The sequence below is a fragment of the Carcharhinus amblyrhynchos genome, chromosome 10, assembly GCF_965287045.1.
Source record: "Carcharhinus amblyrhynchos chromosome 10, sCarAmb.v2.hapA, whole genome shotgun sequence".
NCBI classification, from domain to species: domain Eukaryota; kingdom Metazoa; phylum Chordata; class Chondrichthyes; order Carcharhiniformes; family Carcharhinidae; genus Carcharhinus; species Carcharhinus amblyrhynchos.
The window spans coordinates 18,186,932-18,214,203 of NC_137333.1; the positions used below are offsets into that span (position 1 = coordinate 18,186,932).

At 40.6% G+C, this 27,272-nt stretch overlaps 1 protein-coding gene across 1 annotated transcript in view; it reads right to left on the reverse strand.

Annotated features, from left to right (window-relative positions):
- Window positions 1-26,781, reverse strand: part of slitrk6 (SLIT and NTRK-like family, member 6) — a 33,936-nt gene extending 7,155 nt beyond the window's left edge. Inside the window, exon 1 of the mRNA XM_080198137.1 lies at window positions 26,103-26,781. The gene's annotated coding sequence lies outside the window, so the exon portion shown is untranslated. The remainder of the gene's footprint in view (window positions 1-26,102) is intronic.
- Window positions 26,782-27,272: the final 491 nt, after the last annotated feature.

Sequence of the window (27,272 nt, forward strand, 5' to 3'; positions counted from 1 at the left end):
TTGCACTGGGGAACTCTGAGGATGAAAACATACTATTTTCTGTTGGTCTTCAAGCTACCAATTCTTCCTACTGTGATATCACATTTTTCGTCGCATCTTAGGCCAATTTTGCTGATGGAAAAATAGTAAGCCATTTACAGCCTTTTAGATGTTTGTAAGTCATCAGGCTTAGCAGATCATACTGGGGAGATAAGTAGACACAAGCAGTTCCTAATTCTTTTCACAGAATCAAAGAGTCCCTACAGGGCAGAAAGAGGCCATTTGGTCCATCGACTAGGCACCAACTCTCTGATAGAGTGTCTTACCTCAGCCCTCTCCCCTGCTCTATTCCAATAGCCCTACACATTTTCCATGGCTAATCCAGCTAATCTAAACATCTTGGGACACTAAAAGCCAATCCACTTAACATACACATCTTTGCAGTGTGGGAGGAAACCCCAGGAGCACCCACAGGAAACACATGCAGATGGAAAATGTACAAATTCCACAGAGACAATTCAGCAAAAGCCGGAATCGAACGCGGACTCCTGACCCTGTGAGGGAGCAGTGCTAATCACTCTGCCACTGTGCCGCCCCATCATTTAATAAACATAAATCCAACAGATAAACATCAACATTGCCTGAACAGGGAAGTAAATCTGGCAAGCAGGATTACATGCCCACAGGATGTCAGTTCAATTTCCTACCTATTAAATGGATAGATTGTGATCTTTCACAGTGCTATGATTATCCCTATCCGATTTTCTACAATATGCTACATGCCCAATAGACCCAAGTACACAAACAGCAAAATTCAGTTTGTTGTCAGTATGCCAACTCCACAGATACCAATGTGTGACCAGAAAACAGTTTGGGCTGAAGTTAGATGTCCAACACCGCAATAATTTATTTGGTTCAGTAAACAAAAGACAACTCTTTTGTTCCCAGTAGGGAGATATGCTTGCAGGGAACATATTCTGAGCAGTGTAGGATATTTCTTCCATTAAAATTGCGAAGTGGAAAAAATCATAACTTGAGAGTTACATGTCTCATGGTGTGTGCTCACTGCAAGAACAATTCCCCACCAGGGACATGGAATTGGACATCAACTTTCATTATGTAGCTCTTGTCAATTGTTACTTGAACATTTTTAAAGCTTCAGACTAGATCACAGGCAAACATTTTAAAATTAATTAAATTGTCTTTGAAAATGATGCATGTTACATAGCCTTTTTAAATTCTGTGTGTAAATTAGCATGCAGACAAGAACTGAATCCTTAGACATATGTCAATGCTTAACTTAAGTATATAATACACTTCTACAACAAATTAGACATTGCAAACAAATGTGAAGCCAGGATGCCAGGCTGACAAGGCACCACACGGTAGGTTGCTGCATAAGTTAAATCTCACAGGATCTAGGATAAAGCAGCCAATTGGATACAAAATTGGCTTGACAGAAGATAAAGGGTGGTTGGAAAGGTTTGTTTTTCAAATTGGAGGCCTGTGACCAGTGGTGTGCCTCAGGGGCTGGCACTGGGTCTACTGTTATTTGTCATTTATATTAGTGATTTGGATGAGAATGTAGGAGGCATAATTAGTAAGTTTGAAGATGACACCGTGATTGGTGGCATAGTGGACAGTGAAGAAGGTTATCGAGGATTGTAATGGGATCTTGATCAATTGGGCCAGTGGAGTGATGAATGGCAGATGGAGTTTAATTTAGATAAATGTGAGATGATGCATTTTAGTAGATCAAATCATGGTGGGACTTAATCAGTTAATGGTAAGGCACTGGGGAGAGTTATAGAACAAAGAGATGTAGGGATACAGGTTCATAGCTCCTTGAAAGTGGAGTAACAAGGGGACAGGGTGGTGAGGAAGGCATTCACAATGCTTGGTTTCATTGGTCAAAACACTGAATCCAGGAGTTGGGACGTTTTGTTGAAGTTGTACAAGATATTAGTATGGCCACATTTGGAATACTCTGTACAAATCTGGTCACTCTATTATAGAAAGGATATTATTAAACTAGAAAAGTGCAGAAAATATTTAATAAGATGCTACTGGGACTTGATGGTGTGAGCTATAGCGAGAAGCTGGATAGACTGTGACTTTTTCCCCTTTTTAGGAGACATAGGTGTGATCATATAGAGTTCTATAAAATAATGAGGTGCATAGATAAGGTAGAGAGTTAACATCTTATCCCAAAAGTAGGGGAGTCTAAAACTAGACGGCATAGATTAAAGGCGAGGCGGAAGAGATAGAAAAGGATCCAAAGGGACATTTTTTTCACACAGAAGATGGTGAGTGGCTGGAATGAGCTGCCAGAGGTAGTAGTAGAGGTGGGTACAATTTTGTCTTTTAAAAAGCATTTAAACAATTACATGGATAAGATGGGTATAGAGGGATATGAGCCAAATGCGGGCAATTAGGAATAGCTTAGTGATAAAAACTGCATGGCATGGACAAGTTGGACCAAAGGGCCTGTTTCCATGTTGTAAACCTCTATGACTTTAAGGGGAATTTTTGTTATATTCTAAATGGTTATTAATTAGGAAGCTAAAATAAACAGAAAATGCTGCAAATTTGAAATAAAAACAGAAAATGCTGGGAATGCTCAGCAGCTCAGGCAGCACTTTTGGAGACCAACAGAGTTAATGGCCAGGATTCTCTGGTTTTGCGCATCCCACTACTGCTGCCAACCAGAACAGAGAATTTGACGCTTAGCTACATCTCCATTCACTGCAGCAGGACCGGAGAATTCCAGCCATAGGTGAAGTTGGCGAGTTCCAGCCAACATTTCAGGTCCATGACCCTTCGCTACTTACTAATGAATTAGGAAATATTGTGAGGCTGGTGGCTTTCTGCAAAATGAAGGATTTTCATGTAATTCCACACTGACAGCCTTTTACAATCTGTTTAGGACCACACTTCATGCTGATACAAAATGAAAAGCCAGTTTTCAGCTCAAATCTGATTATAAAATCTGAATTTAGTCTAATTCAATCAATTTATGTTAATTAAGAAAACAATGAAATTAGGACACCTTGCATTTGAACTTTTTTTAAAAAATAAGCTTTCCCAATGGAAAATGGGAAATAAGATACAAGGACTGTTGGGGAACACAGAATTTAGTGAGGGGGAGAACTGATGGAGATCAGTATAAGTAGAGTATTGGTATTGGGGAAATTGATGGGATTGAAGGTCGATGAATCCCCAGGGCCTGATAATATAAGTCTCAGACTACTTAAGAAAATGGTTTGAGAAATAGTGGATGTGTTGTTGGTCATCTTCCAAAATTCTATACACTCTGGAAAGGCAGCTAATGTAACTCCACTATATAAAAGGGACGTATAGAGAAAACAGGGAATTACAAACCAGTAAGTTTGATGTTGCTCTTAGAGGACATTCTAGAATCCATTATCAAAGATTTTATAGCAAAACACTTGGAAAACAGTGGCAGGATTGGACAGCATCTGCATTGATTTATAACAGGGAAATCATGCTTGGCAAATCTACTGGAATTCTTTAAGGATGTAACTCGTAGAGTTGGTGGGGGGGGAACGGTTGTGGGGGGAGTGGATGTTTGGTCGTTCAGTGGATGGTTTATTTGGACATCCAGAAAAAGTCCCGCATAAGAGATGAGCATGTAAAGCCAAAGCGAGTGGAGTTGGGTTAGTGTTTTGAGATGGACACAAAAATTGGCCGGCAAACAGGAAACAGAGACAGGGAATAAATAGGTCTTTTTCAAATGGCAGGTAGTGTCTAGTGGTATACTGCAGGGATCAGTCCTGGGACCCCTGCTATTCATTAAATATTAATAATTTAGATGAGGGAACTCAGTGTAATATCTACAAATTACCAGATGACACAAAATTGGGTGGGATGATGAGTATGAGGATACAGAGATTCTTCAATGTGATTTGGACAAGTTGAGTGAGTGGGCATATAAATGGCGGATGAGCATAATTTGGATCAATGTAAGGTTATCAGCTTTGGTAGCAAAAAATAGGAAGGCAGGTTACTATCTAAATGGCCATAAATTAGGAGAGGGACATGTGCATCAAGACCTGGGTGTCCTCATACACCAGTCACTGAAGCTAAGTACACAGGTGCAGCAGGGAGTAAAAATAGTAAATGATATGATGGCTTTCAAGGCGGAAGGATTCGAGTGCAGGAGCAGAGGTATCTTCCTGTAATTATATAGAGCCTTGGTGAGGCCACACTTGGAATATTGTGTGCAGTTTTGGTCTCCTTACTTGAGGAAGGATGTTCTTCCTCTCAAGGAGGTGCAGAAAAGGTTTGACATATGGACATAAAAGAAGTGACATATGAAAAACTGTTGAGTCAGTTAGGACTGTATGTGCTGGATTTCAGAAGAATGAAGGAGAATCTCGGAGAAACCTATAAAATTCCAACAGGACTAGACAAGGTAGATGCAAGCAGGAGGTGAAAGTTTCACTAGGGGTGAAAGCTTGAGGATATAGAATAGATCGTTTAGGACAGAGATGAGGAGAAATTTCTTCACCCAGAGAGGCAAGCCTATGGAATTTGCTACCATAGGAAATAACTGAGGCCAAAACATTGTAAATTTCCAAGAAGCAGTTAGATAAAGCACTTGAGCAAACGGAATCAAAGGATTTGGGGAAAGGTGGGATCAGTTATTGAGTTGAATAATCAGCCAGGATCATAATGAATGGTGGAGCAGATTGGAAGAGCCGAATGGCCTCCTTCTGTTCTTATTTTCTATGCTTCTATGTATCTTCAGTCAGAAAATGTGCTGAATGTTTATACAGTCGGATACATCTTATATGCATATACAAGTTTCAAATTTAACTCTGAGTATCCTTTCACAGTGTTTGGTGTAGTTAAAATACCAGGACCGGCAACACAACTCCGACCCTACCCCACACATTTCACTTTAAATTTTGAAGTGCAGAATAAACGCCTGGATAAGGCTCCCACAAAAGGTCGGCCAAACTAACCTCCCAAAACCAGGGCGTAATGTTGTCATCAGTTTCATGGCTTAATATTAATAGGGAGAGATATGCCTGAGCTTTGTGATACTCGACAACTGATCTGAGGTAAACTGGTTGTTCCTGGCTCCTTGAAGGCATTAGTGCTCCCCTCAGCACCTACAAGGAGGCCTTTGACTTCCCCAGCACCCGATTTTCATCTTCCCCTCCTTCCCAGTCCTCTTGCCAGATCATTGACCCTTCCTCAGCATTCTCACCCCTGCCCCTCAATCACAGTCTACACTTGATGTTCATTTGGAACCATCCCAAAAGGTTCTTGTAGGGGTGGCACGTGACACGGTGGTTAGCACTGCTGCCTCACAGCATCAGGGATCCGGGTTTGATTGCTGGCTTGGGTCACTGTCTGCACGTCCTCCACATCTGTGTGGGTCTCCTCCAGGTGCTCCAGTTTCCTACATGCTAGTTTGGTGCACTGGCCATGCTAAATTCTCCCTCAATGCATCTGAACAAGCGCCAAAGTGCAGCGACTCAGTGATTTTCACTGAGTGTTAATGCAAGCTACTTGTGATACTAATGAATTCAATTTTAACACTTTGAAAAAGTTCCTGGCTGCAGCATCCTGTCACTGATGTTTCCTCCACCACCCCAGCAAACATGTCAATTTGACCATTGCTGGGAGGCAGGCATCTTTACAAAATGTTAATGAGGACCGATAGTTAAGTTTGGTAGGATGTCCAGCTCATCAACTTCGCTCATCAGCACTCTCACTGGCTTCCCACTCGTATTTGATCCATGATATCTGAATAATGACAAGCCACGTGTTCAATGAGCCCCAACATTTCTGTGGAAGTTTAGCAATAAAAGTCCTGTCTTTCCCCCAGCGGCAGATAAAAAGAATAAAATCTGATTAAAGGTTTATTTTATTTTATGAAAGAAGTGAAGAAGGCGTTGGGTGGATTTTTATCTTTGGCAAAATACTGCAAGTGCTATTTGCTGAACACTGTGATTTGTCAATCCCTTTTCAAGTGCAGCTTGTGTTTATGCCAGGTTTCGCATTGCCAGAAAACTTTAATAGCAGCAGTGGGATTCATCAATGAATGCTTTATATGGAGGAGGGGGAGGATTGAGGCCACCATGCTCCATCTGAAATTTACATCTCACTTGTTCAATTCAAAATCACTAACATTTATATTCCAATGTTATACACGATTTGATGCAAAAGCTAAGTTGCAATAGGGAGAAGTGTCAGAGAGAAGACACAACTGAGCTTCCCGTTGTCTCTGTACAGGATATTTGGGAGCAAAACATATGCTGCTCTGCTATTGGAAGGATGTTATTAACTAGAAAGGGTGTACAGAAAACATTTACAAGGATATTACCAGGACTGGAAGATTTAAATTGTAAAGTTGAGAGGTTGGAGAGGCTGAGACTTTTTTTTCCCCTGGAGCGTAGGTGGATGAGGGGTGACTTTCTACAGATTTATAAAATCATAAGGGGCATAGATGAAGTGAATAGCCAAGGTCTTTTCCCCCCAGATAGGGGAGTCCAAAACTAGATGACCTAGATTTACAGTGAGAAAGGGAAGATTTAAAAGGGACCCGATGAGCAACTTTTTCAGAGAGAGGGTGCTGCGTATGTGGAATAAGCTGCCAGAGGAGGTTATAGAGGCTGGTAAAATTACAACATTTAAAAAACATTTAGACAGATACATGGATGGGAAAGGTTTAGAGGGATATGGGCCAAACACAGGAAAATGGGACTAGTTCAGTTTAGGAAACCTGGTCGTCATGGACCAAAGGGCCTGATTCCACGCTGTATACCTCTATGACTCTGTATTTGTTGGTGGGGGGCAAGAGGATTTTTGGACTGAAATGGATCTGATGATTGACGTAGTTTGTGAGCATGTTGGTTCCCAGTCTATTTGGTTATTGTTTTGCTTTAGTTTGAGTTCTTAAAAATGCATAACTAGGTTCTCAGAACATGTACTGCTTGGCTTAAGATTGTTCTTGTTGGTAATAGTAATAGAATGAAAGTGAATGCAAAAGACCGCACTGAAATTTCTTAACTTATCCATGTTTCATTTTATCGCAACTATTAGACTGGAATTTCCTAACACTTCCACCTCCAACTTCCACCCTCCCACACAGCCCCGACCACAGCTGAGGGCAGGGGAGTGGGGTGGGGGTGGGGGCGGGGGGCGGGGGGGGGGGCAGAGGGGGGGGGGACTTCCCATGGCAGGGATCCAGCTAAGTCAATAGAATTTGGCAATATGCATGCCGCACCTGCCCTACCGCTGGAGAACCCACAGCAGAGTTGACTTTGGCAGGATCAGAAGATCCCGCCAACAGAAAGGGCTGGAAAATCCCACGCATGTGTCTGCCTAGGGGGGATCTTCTGAAAGCACCCACTCTATGTTTCCTGCTATGCCAGGACTTTGCATGTTTCAGCACAAGCGTCAGTATTGCTTCCTTCCAGAAAATATCTGCCAGTCTCAGATATTTACATGTCATGGAATAAACCTTGATGCCTTTCGAGTGACTTGTTGTAAATCTTATTGGTCACTCTCCCCACCATAGATTATTGTACTCCAGTTGCTGTGTTATTCCCGTTAGCTTTGGAGTTGTTAGAAAGAGGCTATTTGACCCATTGAACCCATGCTGGTTATTTGTAAATAATCCAATCAATCCTAACCCTCCATTCTAGCTCCAAAGACCAGCAAGGTTACTTTCCACATTTCTATCCAACTTTTTTTTCCTTTTCCACACCAGCCTCATTGACAGTAGGGCAGGTCATTACCATTCGCTGTGTAAAAATGTTCTTTCTCTCATTGCCTTATATTACTTGCCCAAGACCTTAAACCTGCTTCCTACGCAATTAGCTAATAGCATTTTTTGGCTGTCTTATCTAAGACTGTCATAATCTTGTACACCTTTCTAAAGTTGTAGAATCCTTGCAGTGCAGAAAGAGGCCATTTGGCCCATTGAGCCTGCAATGACAACAATCCCACCTAGGCCCTGTCCCCAAAACCCCATGTATTTATCCTGCTAGTCCCCCTGACATAAAGATGCAATTTACCATCTAATCTGCACATCTTTGGACTGTGGGAGGAAACTGGAGCACCCGGCAGAAACTCACACAGACATGGGCAGAACGTGCAAACTCTGCAAGGACAGTGACCCAAACCAGGAATTGAACCCAAGTCCCTGGTGCTGTGAGGCAGCAGTGCTCACTACTGTGCCACCCTATTCACTCCTCAATTTTGTTTGCTCCAAGAAGAAAATTGTTAGCTCATCCAACCTAACTCTCCAACTAAATCTTCTCATTCCGGGAACCATTCTGGTAAACCTCCACTGTATGTTCTCAGAACTGAGCACAGTACTCGAGTTGGGGTCAAACTGGAACTTTATAAAGATTCAGCTTAATTTCCCAGCTTTTGTACTCATATTCCTACTTATGAAATCAAAGAACTATGCTTGCAATTTGTGCTGCCACTTTCAAAGATCCATACACATGAATCTCCAGGCTCCTCTGCAGCTCTGGAAATACTTTAGAGGTATGTCATTAAGCCTTTATTGCCTCTCCCAATCCTTTCTGTCAAAGTTAACTTAGATGTTTGTATTAAATTTAATATGCACATATCTGTCCATTCTCTTGGCTGATTTTTTTTCTATTAAAATTGATTCATATTATCTTTCTTGTAAGCCGAACCTCCAAGTTTGGTATTATTGACAACATTTGAAATATTGTTCTCAATTCCAATGTCCAAGTGTTATAGATATCAAGAAAAGAATGATCCTAACATTGATCCTTGGGACACCACTGTTTACTTTGGCCACATGGTGACATAATAGTTAGCACTGCTGCCTCACAGTGCCAGGGATCTGGGTTAATTCCGGACTTGGGTTATTGTGTGGAGTTTGCATGTTTTCCTGCTGTCTGTGTGGGTTTTTGACAGGTGCTCAGGTTTCCTCTCACACTCCAAAGATGTGCATATTAGATGAATTGGACATGATAAATTGCCTATTAATATCAGGGGAATAAGCAGGGTAAATGTATGGAATTACGTGGATAGGATTTTTGTCAGTGCAGACCCAATGGGCTGAATGGCCTCCATTTGTAATCCATGACTCTATGATTCATACTTTGCATCAGTCCGATGATAACTCACTCTATTATCCAAGGTGAGTCTGACTGTTTTGATATTAGTGTAACTTTAGGAGATTGATTTTTTAAATCATGCTCACAGACTTATCGGATGTCATGGTTGCCAACTTGTCTGGAGACGTCCTTTTATTGTTTCTTCAATGGGGCTTTGTTTATTTTTACTCTGTGTTGTTTTATGACTCTACATTGTTAGGAGGAAGGTCATGGGTTCTGGTCAGTTTTCTTTTCCTTCCCAAAGAATTCAAGGTTTCATGTTCAATTTTTGGCTGGCAGCAGTTTTTAGTTTAGAAGGGAGTGGGCATCAGACTGAAAGCAGTCTCCCTTTCTCTCTCTGGGCTTTTGGAAGTTCTGCTGGTCAGCTGAAAGCGAGGCTTCTTGCCTTCCTATAGCATAAAATCTGCTGCTGGTGGCTTGACAGAGCCTCTCCCTGCTGGTCTAGAAAGATTTTCTGATTTCAAACTGTTCCGAGTGTTTTAAGGGGACTGCAGCATTCATCCAAAGGACTCAGTTCCAGTATTGTGTGAGCATTAGTCTTTGCTGTGTTAAAAGGGCTTTGTCTAGAGGGAGTTTGGTTTTGATTGGAACGTTTCAGATATATTTGTTACGGGTTATACATTATTATGGTTGATTTGCTTTGTTTGTAATTGCTAAAAGTTATTGTTATTTTTTCCATACATGTTGCCTACATTCTTAAATACTTTGTTTGAGAAAAGCTCCCTAGTGGGTTATTTGAATCATACCTGAGGTGAAACATATCATGCTTATCCTAGCCAAATTCAAGATGCAAAACTTATGATCCAGGCAGGCTTCATAAGACATTTTTGAGTTTCTGACCTGAACCACAATGCCATCCTATTCCATGAGCTCATCCTATTCCATCAGCCTCAATTTCGTGAACCAGCCTTTTATGTGACACTTTGTCAAACACTTCCTTCAAATCTGCAAGTCGTCAAACAAAAGAACATTTTTCTTCAAATCCGCTGATTTCCCTTCAATAACCTTCTTTGTTACTTCATCAAAAAAATGACTGGATTAGCACGGATCAATATAGAAAGATGAAGTGTTTCGCACCATGCCCAGACTTTAATGTATGAAGGATTCTTTTACCATTTTACTCCTCATTCAGCACATACTTCTGATCTTCAGCAGATGCTACTTCAGCAGGTTTTATAAAAATATTTTTCCTAGCACTGTTCTGTCTGTCAACTTGAACAGAATGGTAATGTGAACAGATGTTTGCTGCAGTAGTCCTGACACAAAAAGATACTGTACTGGTTACTCTCTCAGGTGTTACATATCATCATTATGAAGACATATGTGAGGAATCCAACTGATCACACCCTCACTGCAATGCCTTGTTAGATGAAAATGTCTGAAACAACAAAGTATGACATCCTCTCTAGAAAAATCTCTTTCTGACTAGTCCCCATTAAAGGTTAATCAGATTATTGATGGTACATAAATGCAAAGTACCATGGGCGCTGGCAGTTTTGTGGCACAGTGGGATGCATTACTGCCTCTCAGTCCCAAGGGCCTCTGTTCAATTCCGGCCTTGGATCGCTGTCTGTGTGGAGCCTGCACATTCTTCCTGTGTCTGGGTGGGTTTCCTCCGGGTGCTCCAGATTCCTTCCATAGTCCAAAGGTATGCAGGTTAGGTGGACTGGCCATGATAAATTGTTCCTGATTGTCAAGGGGATTTGCAGAGTAAATACATACAGTTATGGGGAAAGGGCCTGGGTGGGACTATTGTCGGCGCAGGCTTATTGGGCTGAATAGCCTCCTTTTATACTGTGGGGATTCTATGAAAATATGTAATCAAAGCTGCAGTTGCCAAAAATATCAGCAGGTCTGGCAGCATTTATGAAAAGGAGTCATATTTGATTAAGCTTGTTTCTTTCTCCACAGAAGCAGCAGAGCTCCAGCATATTTCCAGCACTTTCTGTTTTCATTCCTTTACTCAAACACATTTTTATTTAGCATTCAGTGACAACTTCCTGGTAATAGCAATGTAAACAACATCTGTTTGTGCTGTGGCAGTATCATGTTCAAAGCAACATGATGACCCCATATGATGCGACTCATAGAATCACTACAGTACAGAAGAGGCCATTTGGCCTATCAAGCCTGCATCGACACCCACGTTCTATCTCTGTATTTTAGCATGGCCAATCAACCCAATCCATGCATCGTTAGAGTGTGGTAGGAAACTGGGGCACCTGGAGGAAACCCAGGCAGACACGGGGAGAATGCACAAGCTCCACACAATCACCTGAGGCCAGAATTGAACCTATGTTTCTGGCACATTGAGGCAGCAGTGCTAGCCTCTGCACCATCATGCCACCCATGAAGCAGGAAGACTTGGACAAGGTGTGTAAGAAATGATCAAATAGTACCCGAGGTGACCTGGCACAGAAAGTCTTCTCTCTCTGTAATCCAGTTGTGATGCTCTCTCTGTCTGAAAGGTCCACTTAGAAGTATGAAGCATTTTATGTCAAATCCCAGAGTGAAAGACTCTACTATTTTACTTCAAATTAGGCATTTTGAAGTTCCACCATATTGTTATAATCTGTAGCAGATGTACACCAGCAAGTTTTTATTTTCTCCTAGCACTGATTCAGGTGTTTGTCAGCTGTGACAGAATGGAATTGTGAACAGATACATAAATATTCACTTGCTGTAATAAAACAAATTGCAGAAAAGGAATATTTTGACAAGGTGCGAACCAAAAATACTTGTGTTTTATCACGGCAAAGTCACCTTTCATTGTCTGTTTAAAGAGATTTTAAATCATGATTTATTTCTAATCATTTTCTTTTTGAAAATGAATGTTTTAAAAAAATGTGTAAACTGTAAGAGAGACTTTGAACAAATATATGGAACATAGAAATGAAGAATGTTTTCTCTCCAGTGCAGAGTTTGCCTGGCTTCACCAAATGGCATATGGCCAAACTGGCAAGGAACACAAGTTACAAATCAGGGACCATGAGTGAAAATGGAGCAATGTAATAGAGAAGGCCATTGAGTTGCATATCATCTTTTATGAATGAATTTGTGAAAAGGTGAGCTGGTGAGGCTGTTATCTGAAGGAGCCGCAAAGGCTTGGTGGATAGGATAATCTCTTCTTGTTTCTGAAAAATCTTGGCCCATGTTTTACTCTCCCTGACCAGTGGGTTTGAAGATGTGTGGGGAATGTAAAACACAGGGGTTGGGCTTCCCGATCTGTTCCCTCCTGACCTGTCCAGAACTTTAAGGGAGGTTGGTGGGAGAGGTATCAGTTGACTTATCTGCCCTTAGATCCATTGAGGTCTTTAAGTGGCACATCGACTTAAGGCCCTCATCCTGCCCCTGGCAGTATTTCCTTCATGGTATGGACTGGTGTGAGGCAAAGATCTCCTAGGTGCATTGGAGGCACCGCCCTGTCAAGGTCATTCTCCCTTTAATGCTTGTCCCCTGCCCTCTTGAAACCACCCCTCTTGGCATGACCCCTAGTGACGGGTTTTATGATGATGGAGGTGGCCTGTCATGGTTTCTCTCACTGATTTCGTGTTGTTTGCATTCTTTGCCACCAGGGAACTCGTAATGGGGGGACCGGAAGATCATACTGGTGGGAACGGCCAGAAAATCCTACACAACATCTAGGATACCAAGAAAATCGCAAGTTCTTCTTTGAACAGTAGTGAATCCTGTATGACTGCCTGAAAGAGCAGGAAGGACTTCCATCCAAACGGCAACATGTCTGGCAGTGCAGTATTCCTTCAGAACTGCACTGGAGTGCTGGCCTAAATGATGTTCACAAAGTCTGGGTTGGGGATTAAATCCATGATCCAGAAGAAAAAATCACCAGCACGTAGTCAAAACTGACATCCAATCTGTTAGAAACTTTGGCCAAAATGCTCCCATCTCACCTGCAGTGGGAATCATAACAGACATGACAGAACATTTGGCAAACCATTCAAAGGTCCATTGAGCTCAAGTGGGAATTTCTTTTTTTGAGAGTGTGTAGCCAGAGAATCCCACCTTTTGAATCATATATAAAATATGGATTTGAAAAATAAATTTACAAAAAGATACCACAGGCATTAAAGCCAGGCTGCTGGCTCTGATGTACACCTCACTGATCTACTACATGGAGGCTAGCTCCAGGGAAAGGCTGGGATTCAGCCTCTACAAGGAACTCATTCTCCACTGACAAGATCCTGGCAGCATCACTAACATGATTCCACACGGGCACTGAGCTGGCCTAAAAAGTTAACTGCTGCAGTCTGGTGTGCAGCTAATACCAATCAGATTCAATTCCTACAACACTGCTTGGAGAATCAGGTTTAAGAGCCACTTCAAAGGAAGAACCTTCAACTTTGCTCCCAGTACTGCCCCCAAAACCATCTGCAGGACTAGGAAATTGCAGCCCATTGAGTAAAACAGTGTTAAATCTAACAGCTGTGCAGGGTGACTGTTACTGTGCATCAGCAAATTGGCACGAACACTGTTATAGGCTTGATACAAGTTTTGAAGTTACGGTCCAGCTGCTGAACAGCCAGCATCCACCACCGTGTCTTGTTGACATGTCCCTGGCATTTTTTTATAGATTGATTTTATGGGATGTAATGTTGCTGGCTAGGCCAGCATTTATTGCCCATCTCTAATTGCTCTTGAGAAGGTGGTGGTGAGCTACCTTCGAGAACAGCCGCAGTCAATGTGGTGTAGGTATATCTGCAATGCTGTTCGGGAGAGAGTTGCAGAAATCTGACCCAGCAATAGTATGTTCTTGCAGATCTTTTAACTTTGAGCCATACTCCAGGTAAAGCCATGTGAATAAGCCAGTGAAATTGAAGAGTCTCATTCTATCCCTCATTGCCCAATTTAAGCTCCAATCCCTTGGTTCCCTATGGCAGATCATTTGACATTTTGAGTGCTATCGCCTTTGGCTTGGATGTGCCAGATCTGGATAAATGCAGATCATCTGTGTAAACAAGAAAAAGATGGTACTTCTAATCTGTTTTGGCGACATATCACTCAATGGCTGGGATCTTCCACCCCCGTTGCGGCGTATTTTCCGGTGGCCAGTGGTGAGCTGCCTCTGCCGTCGCCAGGTGTGAACGATTCTGCCAAAGTCTATGGTGTTTTGTGTGGCTCGCCTGCCCCTTTGGTGGACAAGATCCCACCACTGGGGATCGCCTTTGGTGGGACCAGAATATATCATCAGTGGAAAGGGCTATAATATCCTGTCCATTGTTTATTGGAATCAAATGTAATTGTTTATCTACTAACTTTAGCTACATGATATGTAATGCTTTGCACTTCTTGGAATTTTAGAAACGTTTATCGACTTCATTTACAAATTTGCTCAAATTTTTTTGAGATCTTCTGTATCTGGGATAATGGCTTCTGTGAGAAAAAGCTTTACTTTTAACAAATAGTTCCATCAAAACAAACTGTTCAGCTGCAGAAAATCTTGTTATATTTACTCAGTGATTTTGCACTAAATCTGTGATTTATTGCTATTTGTGTATATTACATTTATTAGCATATATTAAGTATTCCCTTGTCACAAGTTAATTAAGTAAATTTGAACAATTTCAAATATTTCATTAGATGGGCTTATCTTACTATAAGCCATAGGTTAAGATGGCGCAGATGGAAGTATTATTGACTATGTGACTACGTGACAGTTAAACACACTAAACCACCTTGACAAATGTACGAAGTGTCTTAATATCCAACAATTCATGACACACATCTCCGAAATTAATGCAACATGGCTACACTTTTAATTCATAGAATCATAGAATCCCTACAGTGCAGAAGAAAGGCCATTCGGGAGCACCTGGAGGAAACCCACACAGACATGGGGAGAATGTGCAAATTCCACACAGACAGTGACCCAAGCCAGAATTGAGCCTGATCGCTAGTGCTGTGAGGCAGCAGTGCTAACTACTGTGCCATTAATGCTCTATCAGCATAAATTATTGTTCTATTTTGGAGTGGGCTATTTTCACCAATAAAAACAAAAGTAGTGCACACATCAATTAACAATCAGCACCACTTTAATGATTAATAAGCCACATTAAATTCAGATGATCTTTTGCTATTTGACTCAGAGATCCCGTACATTCTTTCACTGATATGTAAAGTACATATGTTGCATCATTCCAGAATTATGCCTTTCACATCTATCAGAGACCATCTGGAATTTACACTAATCTGCAGCACACTTGTTCTGCAGAGCATCACATAGAATAAATAGCATTGACAAAGGAAGGTGACTTTCTCTGGTAGCTTTCTTTGAGTATAAAAGGGACACAGACAGCATTTTGCATTGATTAGTAGCATATGTCAGACTGATCAAACAAAATAACTATATTTGATTAAGGAAACTGAATGGAGCATACAACTCTTCCAAGTTACAAAGGAAATGAATATATTCTTTGGGACATAAGAAAATTAATTGTTTACCCACTTAAATAACATGAATTCACTGCTCCAATATCATATGGAATAGTGTATTCCTTCATGATAATTCCACATACACCTGTCATTATGGTATAACTTTCACATTAAAAATATTATAATTCCCTTGAGCACAGCACCCTTTTCCAAGAAAATCAATAGTCTATCCTGCTTATAATGATTAAAAAAAATACACAAGTATATCCACGACGAGTGTGGAATAGGAAAGAAGTTTGGATTGGAGAAAAGCCTGTAATGTAACGCCACACACCAAATTATTTTTATTAGCGACTTGAATTTCATTCTCTGGTCTTATACCAGCAGCTTAATCCTTCAATTCAGCTCTAACATTTATAATTGTATTCAAATATGTGCATTGGTATTCATTATAATAAATCACATCTATTTATGTTTAGGTTATTACTCTCAATGTAGCAATTGGCTATCAATATATTATTAAACCACTAGTCCACAGATTGAACACATTTCCACATGAAAATTATGTCCATTAACTGTTGTAATATGTTTCAAATTGTGAAAATCCTTAGCTGGTTAAATTATTATTCAATGACTACTTTGGTATGCAGTTCCTTTATTCTCTATTTTAACAGGAGCATCAGTTGATTGAAAATGAACATATTAAGTATGCACATGCAAAATTTGAAAAAAAAAGTAATTTCAAAGCATTTAAATATTAGTCCATTCAATTAAGAGCTGAACTGTGCAGTAGTTTTGGCAATGACCCCAAAATCCAAGCCAAGGATTGACATTATCAGTTACATATTGCCAACATTACAAAGCACCTCAACAGTCAGAATATCACTAAAGATTTCACACTTTGACCTTGCTATGTAGGCAAATATGATTCTCGACATGTTTATTCACCAGACAGCACTTAGAATCGAAGAGAGCACGTTCATGTTAGCTCAGTGGTTAATCACTTCTGCAAAATGAGATATAGCATCACATAAACCAAAAGGATATGGGTCCCATTTCTCATGATGACTTTACTAATCTTAATTGGGGTCATACTTACCTTGACCTCACCTTTTCCCAAGCTAAAGAATTGATTGCAGTTTCTGATTTTCATCATTATCCAACTGGCCCTAGCTGCAAGGCACACATAACTGGATACTGGGCGAGGGTAGATTTAGACTCAGCTATGCTTCCACCCATTGTAGCAAGCAGTTTGAGAGTAGTATCTGCCAGCTGTTATGCAAAGTTGGCACATCTTTGTTAAAACACATGCTGATTCTGAACAGCGTCCAAGTGCAGTTGCAATAGAGATTTTCTGGCAATGATAATGCTTGATGCTCCTAGAGTTGTGGGATGCCCTAAGTTAAAAAACATTTCATTCAATGTTCTGGAAGTTCACATGAGATTCAATGAACTAATGGACAATTCTAAAACTCAGTTATGCACCAGCAGGTTATGTGAAATCTTTCTATTTCAAAGATGCATTTCGCTTGGCTTAATGCATGAGTCAGTTGCACTGAACCCTGACATCCAAAATATACTCATCAATTCATAGGGGTTTACAGCATGGAAACAGGCCCTTTGGCCCAACTTGTCCATTCTGCCCAGTTTTTTACTACAAAGCTAAGCCCAATTGCCCAAATTTGGCCCAAATTCTTCTGTACCCATCTTACCCATATAACTGTCTGAATATTTTTAAAATACAAAATTGTATCTGCTTCTACTACTGCCTCTAGCAGCTCATTCCAGACACTCATCACCCTCTGAGGGAAAAAAATTGCCTCCTGGGACTTTTTGTAAGTCTCCCCTCTCACCTTAAACCAACACCCTCTAGTTTCAATCTCTCCTACCTTTGGGAAAAGATGTTGGCTATCTGCCTTATATATGCCCCTCATTATTTTATCTTTAAGATTACCTCTAAGCTTCCTATGCTCCAGAGAAAATAATTCCAGTCTATCCAACCTCTTTTTACAATTCAAACCATCAAGTCCAGCAGCTCCCTAGTAAATCTTTTCTGCACTCTTTCTAGTTTAATAATATCCTTTCTATAATAGGGTGACCAGAACTGTGCACAGTATTCCAAGTGTGGCCTTACCAATGTCTTGTACAACTTCAACAAGACATCCCAACCCCTGTATTCAATGTTCTGACCAATGAAACCAAGTATGCCAAATGCCTTCTTCACCACCCTATCCATCTGTGACTCCACTTTCAAGGAGCTATGAACCTGTAGTCCTAGATCTTTTTCTTATGTAACTCTCCCCAACGCCCTACCATTAACTGAGTAAGTCCTACCCTGATTCATTTTACCAAAATACATCACCTCACATTTATCTAAATTGAACTCCATCTGCCATTCATTGGCACACTGGCCCAATTGATCAAGATCCCATTGCAATCCTAGATAACCTTTTTCACTGTCTGCTATGCCACCAAGCTTGGTGTCATCTGCAAACTTATTAACCATGCCTCCTAAATTTTCATTCAAATCATTAATGTAAATAACAAATAACAGTGTACCCAGCACTGATCCCTGAGGTACACCACTGGTCACGGCCCTCCTGTTTGCAAAACAACTCTCTACAACAATCCTCCGTCTTTTGTCATCAAGCCAATTTTGTATCCAATTAGTTACCTCACTTTAGATCCCATGAGATTTAACGTTATGCAACAATGTGCCTCGTGGTACCTTGTCAAAGCCTTGCTAAAGTCCATGTAAATAATGTCAACTGCACTACTTTCATCTACCTTCTTGGTTACCCCTTCAAAAAGCTTAGTCAAATTTGTGAGATACTGTTATTTGATGCTGTGAAAGTGATAGTCCAACTTTTCTCATGTCTCTGCAAACTAACTGCCCAAGTCACCGACAAGTCATATGTTATTAACTATTAACTTCTGTCATCAATTGGAGACATTCAAACAAAAAAGCTTACTTATGCCAAGTCTTTATAAACATAAGTTAATCTGTTTTAGCATTACTAATCCCTGTATAAAGGGATCCTAAAACAAAATGGGAGATACATTAAATGTTCTGATATATTGCAAAGCTCTTTGAACGTGGCTAGATTTATTTTTATTGTTTCACAGGATGTAGGTGCTACAGGCTTGCCCAGAATTTATTGCCCATCCCTAATTGCCTTTGAGAAGGTGGTGGTGAGTCAGTTTCTTGAATAGTGCAATACATGTGGTGTAGGTACAGCCACAGTGCCATTAGGAAGGGAGTTCGAGGATTTTAACCCAGTGAGAGTGAAGGTACAGTGATAGAGCTCAAGTCAAAGTGGTGTTTGACTCGAAGGGGAACCTGGAGAAAAACTTGTTCCCATGCATCTGCTGCCCTTGTCCTTCCAGGTTGTAGAGGTCACGGCTTGGAAGGTGTTGTCCAAGGAGCAACTGCCATATGATGCTGTGGAATTTGTAATAACATTATGTATTTTATTGTGACAGTGAGACTGATTTTTAAAAGTCTTCTTCTTGCCTCCATAGTGAAGAAAGTGGGCAAGAAAAGGACTTTGTGACATCTGCCAAATTATCACTCATGAGGAAGGGTAATAAAGTGCCCTTTGGATAATTCTCCATAAATGTTTCTTACTCAAATAGAGGTAACTGCTTTTCATCAAGCAGCCAACCACTGCAACATAGCGAAGGTGATTTTAGGCATGGGCAATCTTGACATGATGCCTCACCTGCCAGGGAAGTATATCAGGAACACAACAGCAGAGGCAAGGCATTTAGCTCCTCAAGCCTGTTCTGACAATCACAGCAAGCTACCCATTTTCTTTCTGCAGGATCTCTGCAGTGCTGAGGATAAAGGCTGCAAGCATACTTCAAATCAAAACTCCAGTCTTACTGAAACTCATTGTGTACAAATGTCCTAAATATGAAATATTAAACCAACAGAAAAAGATATAAGGAAGTTCATTGGCATAATTTGTCAATAAGATACCTATAGTGCCTTGCAGTCTCAGAAAATTATATATACTAACCAGTGTTAGAAAGAGCCAGCACCTGCATCATTGTGTCCTGTGATCCAGTCTTGGGCCCCAATACTTGTAGGTTACTTGAGTTTTGTTTTCTCAGATGTAGAACCTTCGGTGTGCTTGTATTTAATTTGCATTTTTTAAACTTATTCTTAGCATCCAAATATTGAGGCATTTATTTTCATAAATTGTGTTATTATTTGTGTCACTTTGGAAGCTGATCAGTGCTGTATTGGTTATCACGGCGGCTTAAGTTTCAATATACCCACTGAATCTGCTCTATATAAAGATTCTGCTCCTCTTTGAACATCAAAGTGACCATGCAATCTATATTTTTTTCATTCTATCGTGGGACTTGGGTGTCATTAGCTGGACAGCATTTAACTGCCATCCCTAGTTGCCCTTGGAGGGCAGTTGAGAGTCGACCATATTGTTGTGGCTCTGGAGTCACATCTAGGCCAGACTAGGTAAGGAAGGCAGGTTTGCTTCCCTAAAAGACATTAGTGAACCAGATGGGTTTTTCCAACAAATGACAATGGTTTCACGGTCATCAATAGATTCTTAATTCCAGATATTTTTTATTGATTTCAAATTCCACCAGCTGCCATGGTGGGATTCGAACCCGGATCCCCAGAACATTAGCTGAGTTTCTGGATTCACAGTCTAGCAATAATTTTACTGTCTAAACAAATGGTATGCCAAAACTTTTAAGTATTCCTGTCAACACTAAAGTTCAGTTCCAGCAGTAGAATATTCTGAAATTAGTTCTCAAATCTTTGAGCAAAGCACACTCAATAGTGCTTCCCTTGCACACAGTCTGATCACTTACTCCAACAATTATCCTATGTGTAAAGAAATTCTGTTCTTTCAAATTTATTTCAGGTACAGCTTTTGATCCTGCCAGTTTACTTTGAGGAGGCTGGTTAGCTCAGTTAGTTGGAGCACGCACTTAATAACACCAGTGGTGTGGGTTTGGTCTCTGTACTGCTGAAGTAGTTCTTGGGATTGACCTCTCCTCACTGCCTCATTGTCATATCGTGCAACTATGAATAGCAACTCTCAGACAAGAAAGAATGCTACACAAAGAGAGGGAAATTATGTGGTAATGATAATCTGGACCCAATTTAATTAAGCCATATAATTTCTGAAAAATTGAATTGTCTTCTCTTCAACCTGTAGAGATTGAGTTTTCTCACAACCCATCCTCCACCATCCAGAATGATCACTGTTTCTTTTCTCTGCACCCTTTCAGGGCTTGAGCATGCCTTTGTACAGTAAAATTTAGGATTGCACACTTTGGAATGAAAAAATGGTGCCTGGAAGTGGAATCAGACTCAATTGGAGCACGAGTTAAAGAATTGATTGCACAGGTCATTAATTTTAATGTGCAGGAAACTGAGAGCATCATATGTTTGATAAATGAAGTGACGTCATGGTGGCACGGTGGTTAGCACTGCTGCCTCACAGTGCCAGGGACCTGGGTTTGATTCCTGGTTTGGTTACTGTCTGTGTGGAGTTTACACATCCTCCCCGTGTTTGCATGGGTTTCCTTCAGGTGCTCTAGTTTCCTCCCAGTCTGAAAGATGTGCTCATTAGGTGCACTGGCCCGGAGCGTGGTGACCAGGGGAATTTCACTGTAACTTCATTGCAGTGTTAATGTAAGCCTTAATTTTGACTAATAAAAATAATTCTTCAAATCCGATTCAATCGAGCAGATTTTCAACTTGCTGCCATAATGTTCAATAGGTGATGAGGACCATACATACTTCATTGAAAGCAACCAGTGTTAATTCATATTGATTTTACTGACTCTTGCATCCATTGAGCATAATTATAATGATAATGAGAACCAAGTCCCTGAATATTGCATGTCTTCCCATCAGTGCATTGTATAGACACAAAACTTGCCCAAAAATCAGGTGAAAAATTTTCCTATTTTCCCGCCTGTCCTGGGCTTTGGATTTTTTTTGGTACAATTGTCCCTAAAATGATCTTTGTAGAATTGTATTCCACTGTTAAGGTAACGTGCATCTAGTGTTTTTATGATCTTTTAAAAATTATCTTCCCAGATTGACTATGATAGCAGATTAATATCCAAAGTTCCCTTTCTCACACTTCCCAGTTTAATTCTGTTCCATTGGTATATCGCTTATTACTGTGTCAAAATGCGCAATATTCCCTTCGACTCCAAGTTGCAAACACAAGGCATCTAGAACCTAGAAGGGCAAGGGCAACAGACGCATGACAACACAACAACATGAAAGTTCCCCTCCAAGTCACCCACATCCCAATTTGGAAATATATTGCCGTTCCTTCGCCGTTGTTGTGTCACAATCCTAAACCTCCCATCCAAACAGCACAGTGGGTGTTGCTACACCAATGGACTCCAGTGGTTCAAGAAGGCAGCTCTCCACCACCTTCTCAAGGACAATCAGGGCTGAACAATAAATGCAAATCAGTGATGCACACGTCCCATAAACAAATACATTACTTAAAAATTACATTTGGCACCATTATATTCAACCACTGGTGTCCAAGCTATTGAAGTTATTTTCTCCTTCTTAGTTTCTATTGTGCTCAGCCAGAAACTCAATGTTGCCCTTGGCATGACTAACTAAAGTTAGGTTTATTAATATGAAGTGCCACATGTGTGAATATGACCTCCTTGGAACTTCATCCAAAACTATAATCTAATCTCCCTCTCTCTCTCTTCCCTATTTTATGTTGCCAATTTGTATAACAACTTGGCATCTAGTCCCATATTCTATTTTTAAGCTTTGTTGCTTACTTCATGTTGTTTCCAAATTAAATATATAATATTGTCAGTCTCAATGTATACATTTTTTAGCATTTCTATTTTTCTTTCTATCTGAATGTTTCCCAAATGGTACTGATCTTTTTCTATCTGTGATTTCTTTCCTTATCCATTGTTAGCACAGGTTGGGGTGTTGCACATTTTAGCAAAACAATTAGTGACAGGACTCTCTGTCAGCTATTTCTGAATATCATCAGAAGAAAACTGGTGGCATAGGTAATATATAAATAAAGAAGCTCTGAGATTTATCCAACATACATGTAAATAGCTAGGCAAAGCCACTTTGTTTAGGACTGAATTTGGCCATGAATAGAGAACACAATGTAAGTAATGATGGACGCAGAATTTCTTAATACATAGAAGTCATATGGTAAACAATGCTTGACAGGCTTAGGGGCTGCAAACCAGAAACATTATCATATATATATATGCCTAGGATTCATCTTACTGATAACAGAATTAGGATAATTGGGGTCTAGAAGATCTTGCTGTCATAATTATATGCCATCTTTCCCCACAAATGCTTGTGTCATATCTGAGAATGATAATAGAATTACCACTCTGTTACTTGTTTTTAGAGGGATCATGACACAAGTTGATTTCTAATGTGTTATTCCTAAAAGCTGGCATTACATCTGCTACCAGCGCAGATAAACATGCGCTATTCACGCCTGCCTCTGAAATTAATGTTTTAACAATTTTGTGGTGATTCACGTAAATGTGTAGGTGTGTAGTGAAACGCAAAGGGAAATTACAGATTAATGATGCAGACGCCATACAATTGCATCAGTTCACTAATATTCAGGATTATAAAAATTCCAAACCATATCACATAGTCAACATAAGGGAAATTTTCAAAAAGATTTTCTTTCTTGGTCAATTTACTATTTAAAGTGACAATTATGTTCAGAAAAAAAAAAGCTTTGTTTGACATTTGCGATATGATTTTCCATAATGCACATCCTACTTTTGGCTAATCATAGAAAATCACAGCACAGAAACAGACCATCAAGTCTGCATTTGAGTATATATCTGAAATGTGATGACTGTGAGTTTGATGCAAGACTTGTATGCACATACATCCATGCTGAAATGTGAAAGTAAGCTTGTAGTTGTGCTGCAGATACCAGCCTCATAGCAATATCAGTGGAGCATAATGCAGAGTTAGTAGATCAAGGTTTTCCACCAATTGTGTAACACACTGAGGTCAGTAAGAATGGAACTCTGTAAATGTAAAGAACATTAGGAGTGGGCAGAAGTGTTTGCTTTAACATTTAGAAGATTTAGAGTGAAACTGAACAATACCATATTGGCATATCAATGTATTCATATATATTTGTGCAGACAATTATTATAATTAAGGCATCACAAAATAATTATTTTAAATGAATGCCTTTATTAAAATTGTGGACAAATCATAATGTATTTCTAATATCACACTGGACAATGCCACTTAATTTGGCGAATGAGCTTGCAAAGCACCCAAGTGATCATACAGACTGCCTAAAGCACCTGAGACTTCTGTGACACAGCTTCTGGAGAAGGTTTCATACCTGTTTTATTGCCCTGAAAGTCAGATGAGTGACTGGCACAGAGGTTGCGTATTATTGTGCTCTGAGAAAGACATAAAGACTCAAAATGTTGACTCTGTTTCTCTTTCCACAGATGCTACCAGACCTGTTGAATTCTTTCAGCATTTCCTGTTTTTATTTGTTATTGTGCAGTTTTATTTTTAACTTTTAACTCAGAAGGTTGCAGGTTTAAGTCCCATTTCAGATCTTGAGCATAAACCTTAAGGTGGACGCTCTAGTGTAATGTTGTAGGGCAGGTGCTGTCTTTAAGAGGAAATGCTCCGTCTGCCCTCTCAAGTGGATGTAGAAAATTCTATGCCACTATTGCAAAGAACATCAAGGCCGTAATTCCCTGGCCACTATTTATCCTTCAATCAACATCACTTAAACAGATTATCCTGTCATTGCCACATTGCTCTTTGTAGTTCACTGTGTGCAATGTGGCTCTTGTTTTTCCAACATGTAACAGTAACCACACTTTAAACATAGTTCATTAACTCTAAAGCACTTTGAGACATCTGGGTTCTGGGTTTTGTGGTATTGAGAAGCCACAACTTTTTTGGTGATACTTTAATACATAAATCAAAATCCTGCTCAAAAATTTAAGAAGACATTTTATTTGTGTTCCTACTTTTGATCATCATTCAGTTGTGTTTTAGAAAGTTTTTGTTTGTCTTTCTGATCCACTTTCCCAATTTTGTTCCGAAATGCCATCTCCGAAATTTTCAAGACTAAAACAGTTGAAGAATGGGTCTTTTCTTTTTTGAAATCTGGGATTAGGAGGGGACAATAGAATTTGTTTGGTCGTCTCCACGCTGAAGGGGCTCTGAATAGGCGTCGCAAGTCCCAAGCACAACAGTCCTAATAGATGCAAGCTGTTACCAACAGTGACCTGTGCTCCTTACTTTATACTGCATGGTTGTCGCAAGCTGTTATACAACAGCCTGGTTAACTGCTAACTCGATTGCTTTTTCTGACCTATTGCACGGAACAGGATTCGACTGTGAATGTAGGTCAGCGTGCATACAAAGCGATCAACACTAGACGCCCAGAACAACTTGCATCAGCTCCTGAATCAGGAAGACAGCCAGGCACAATAGGAATCTGCTAAGGCTTCATTTCCACTGAAGTGGATTGGCCAGCATTCACTTCAGGTCCACGGCTCAATAAGTTGATGGCGGAACATCTTTAGTCTGAATGATATTGTTAGTTCGGACTCACTTCTGCTGGAAACGAACAGCACTGTCTTTCTGTGTTCAAGTAGAAAATCTGACATGATTCGCCTGGAACACCAGCACAGTTTGAATATTGCGACGGGGACAACATGCCTGGAGCCGTTTCAGAAGCACACATCCGCAAGGAGGAACTTTCCCCTGACTGGGGTGCTGGGGGAAGCAATGGAGAATGAGCGCTGTCTCTCTCATCACCTGCACTGTCCTCCAACCTTATGAGGTGACAGCACACTCCCAACACAAGAATGGCACTTTCCATTACAATGATGGTAGATGTAGCCAATAAAACGAAGTGTGAACTACATGGTCCTACAGGAATCGGAATTTTTTTTCTACCATTTCACTATCATAATTCCTCGCTTTAAAATAGACACTATAGTTATTCTCGTTTGAAGTTACAGAAATATGTCTTCTTAGTGATTATCCCGAAGGCTGTTAAGTTTATTCATTAGTGTCACAAGTATTAACACTGCAGTGAAATTATTGTGAAAATCTCCTAATCACCACACTCCAGCGCCTACTCGGGTACACACTGAAACTCTGATTCCCAAACGTGCCTCAGGAAAACCTAGAAAACGCGTAATTATAAACAGAAGGAGCCCCATAAAACACCACCTTATCATCATCAAGCAAACAACTTAAACCAATTCGGCCCCAGTGGCTGTTCGCATCGCGGGTATTCGTTGGAACACTTTTGTTTGTGTTGAGTCAGAGGGACGCATTCTCCTTCCCCCCTCCCCTTAGAAATCGATGTTTGTTGAAAAGATGAATTAAAAACAGCGTCGGTTCTGGATCTGTTGTTATATAGTGGGTCATTTACCAGTAGTTGGGCTGACCCAGGGACAGATCGAGCCTGGTTAGATCCCAATCAGATCAGACAGAACCACACATTAAAATGTAAAGTGCATTCCCCGTGGAGGTGGAGGGGGCGGGTAAGGTACAATAGATTAAAATTCACTTACCCACACCCAGGATCCGAGCTGTCCAGTTTGCTGATTGACAAATTTGGATAAATTATCAGTGAAGTTTCTATCACTTCGCCTTTCCCCTCGGAGAACGCAAGCGTTTCATTTTGACCTCAGCTGTCAGTTTACCAACAGGTCCGGAATTGTACTGAGGCTGCGGGAGAGCCAAAACTAACTTGCAATTGCTTGTTTCGAACCGATCAAAAGTTAATCAGTCGAAGCGGATGGGATGATTCCTCTGTGATACTTCAAGGTTGCGTTCACACTCCAGGTCAACAGACTCAACTCGCTGCAGCTTCCTCAGCTGCTGCTGTGGTTTTCTGTTTTAAAATAAGTACTTTTCTTTGTAAAATAGAAGCCAACAGGAGACAGAGAGAGAATGAGAGAACACGAAATAAAGCAGTCAAAATCCGCACTGGAAGCTGCAAGCTAATCTTCTCCGGTGTTCATTTAGTAATCAGATTGCCAGAGGCTTTTTACTTGGAGACTTCTTGACTTCTGAATCAGCGCGAAAGCCCTGCCTCCTTTTTCAGATCGCTTTAATCTCCTCTCTCTCACACACACATCAGGCAGCTCCACCCTGGCTATTTGCATAATATCTCGTCCCGTTCCCCTCCCTAGCCTCTCAGAGCAGCGCCTAGATGATCCTGAACTTAATGTAGGTGCACACATCTGCTCCTAGTGGGATCTCTAACAAGCAGGTTCCACTTGTGACTGCAACAACTAAATGTCACGTTGCAACCTCCCCCCGCCCCCGGCGAATTGATGCAGCGAGCTTGACTCCAACCGGGAAGTACAAAGTCAGACAGCCTTTTTGTTATGATCAGTCGTATATCAAAAAGAAGGGTAATCTTCCTCTCGGTCCCACTCGCTTTTCACACCGGCCACATAATAAACGGAGGGAAGAGTGATGAGAGGGAGAGAGGAGGGCGATGAATAGAGCTGCGGGCTGTACCAAGAAACAGCGCCTGAATGAAACTGTCAACTTCATTCAAGCTTCTTGTGATGAATATGGGCAAAGTTTTTCTTTTTTTTAAAAAAAAAGACGATGGGGAAACGCGGATTTAAACCCGCGACTTTATGCATCATTACTCCCTCAGCACGTAGGCAAGCACTGCGTTGCTTGCATTTTCTCGGCTTTAGCAGAGAAAACGGCAATCTAATCTT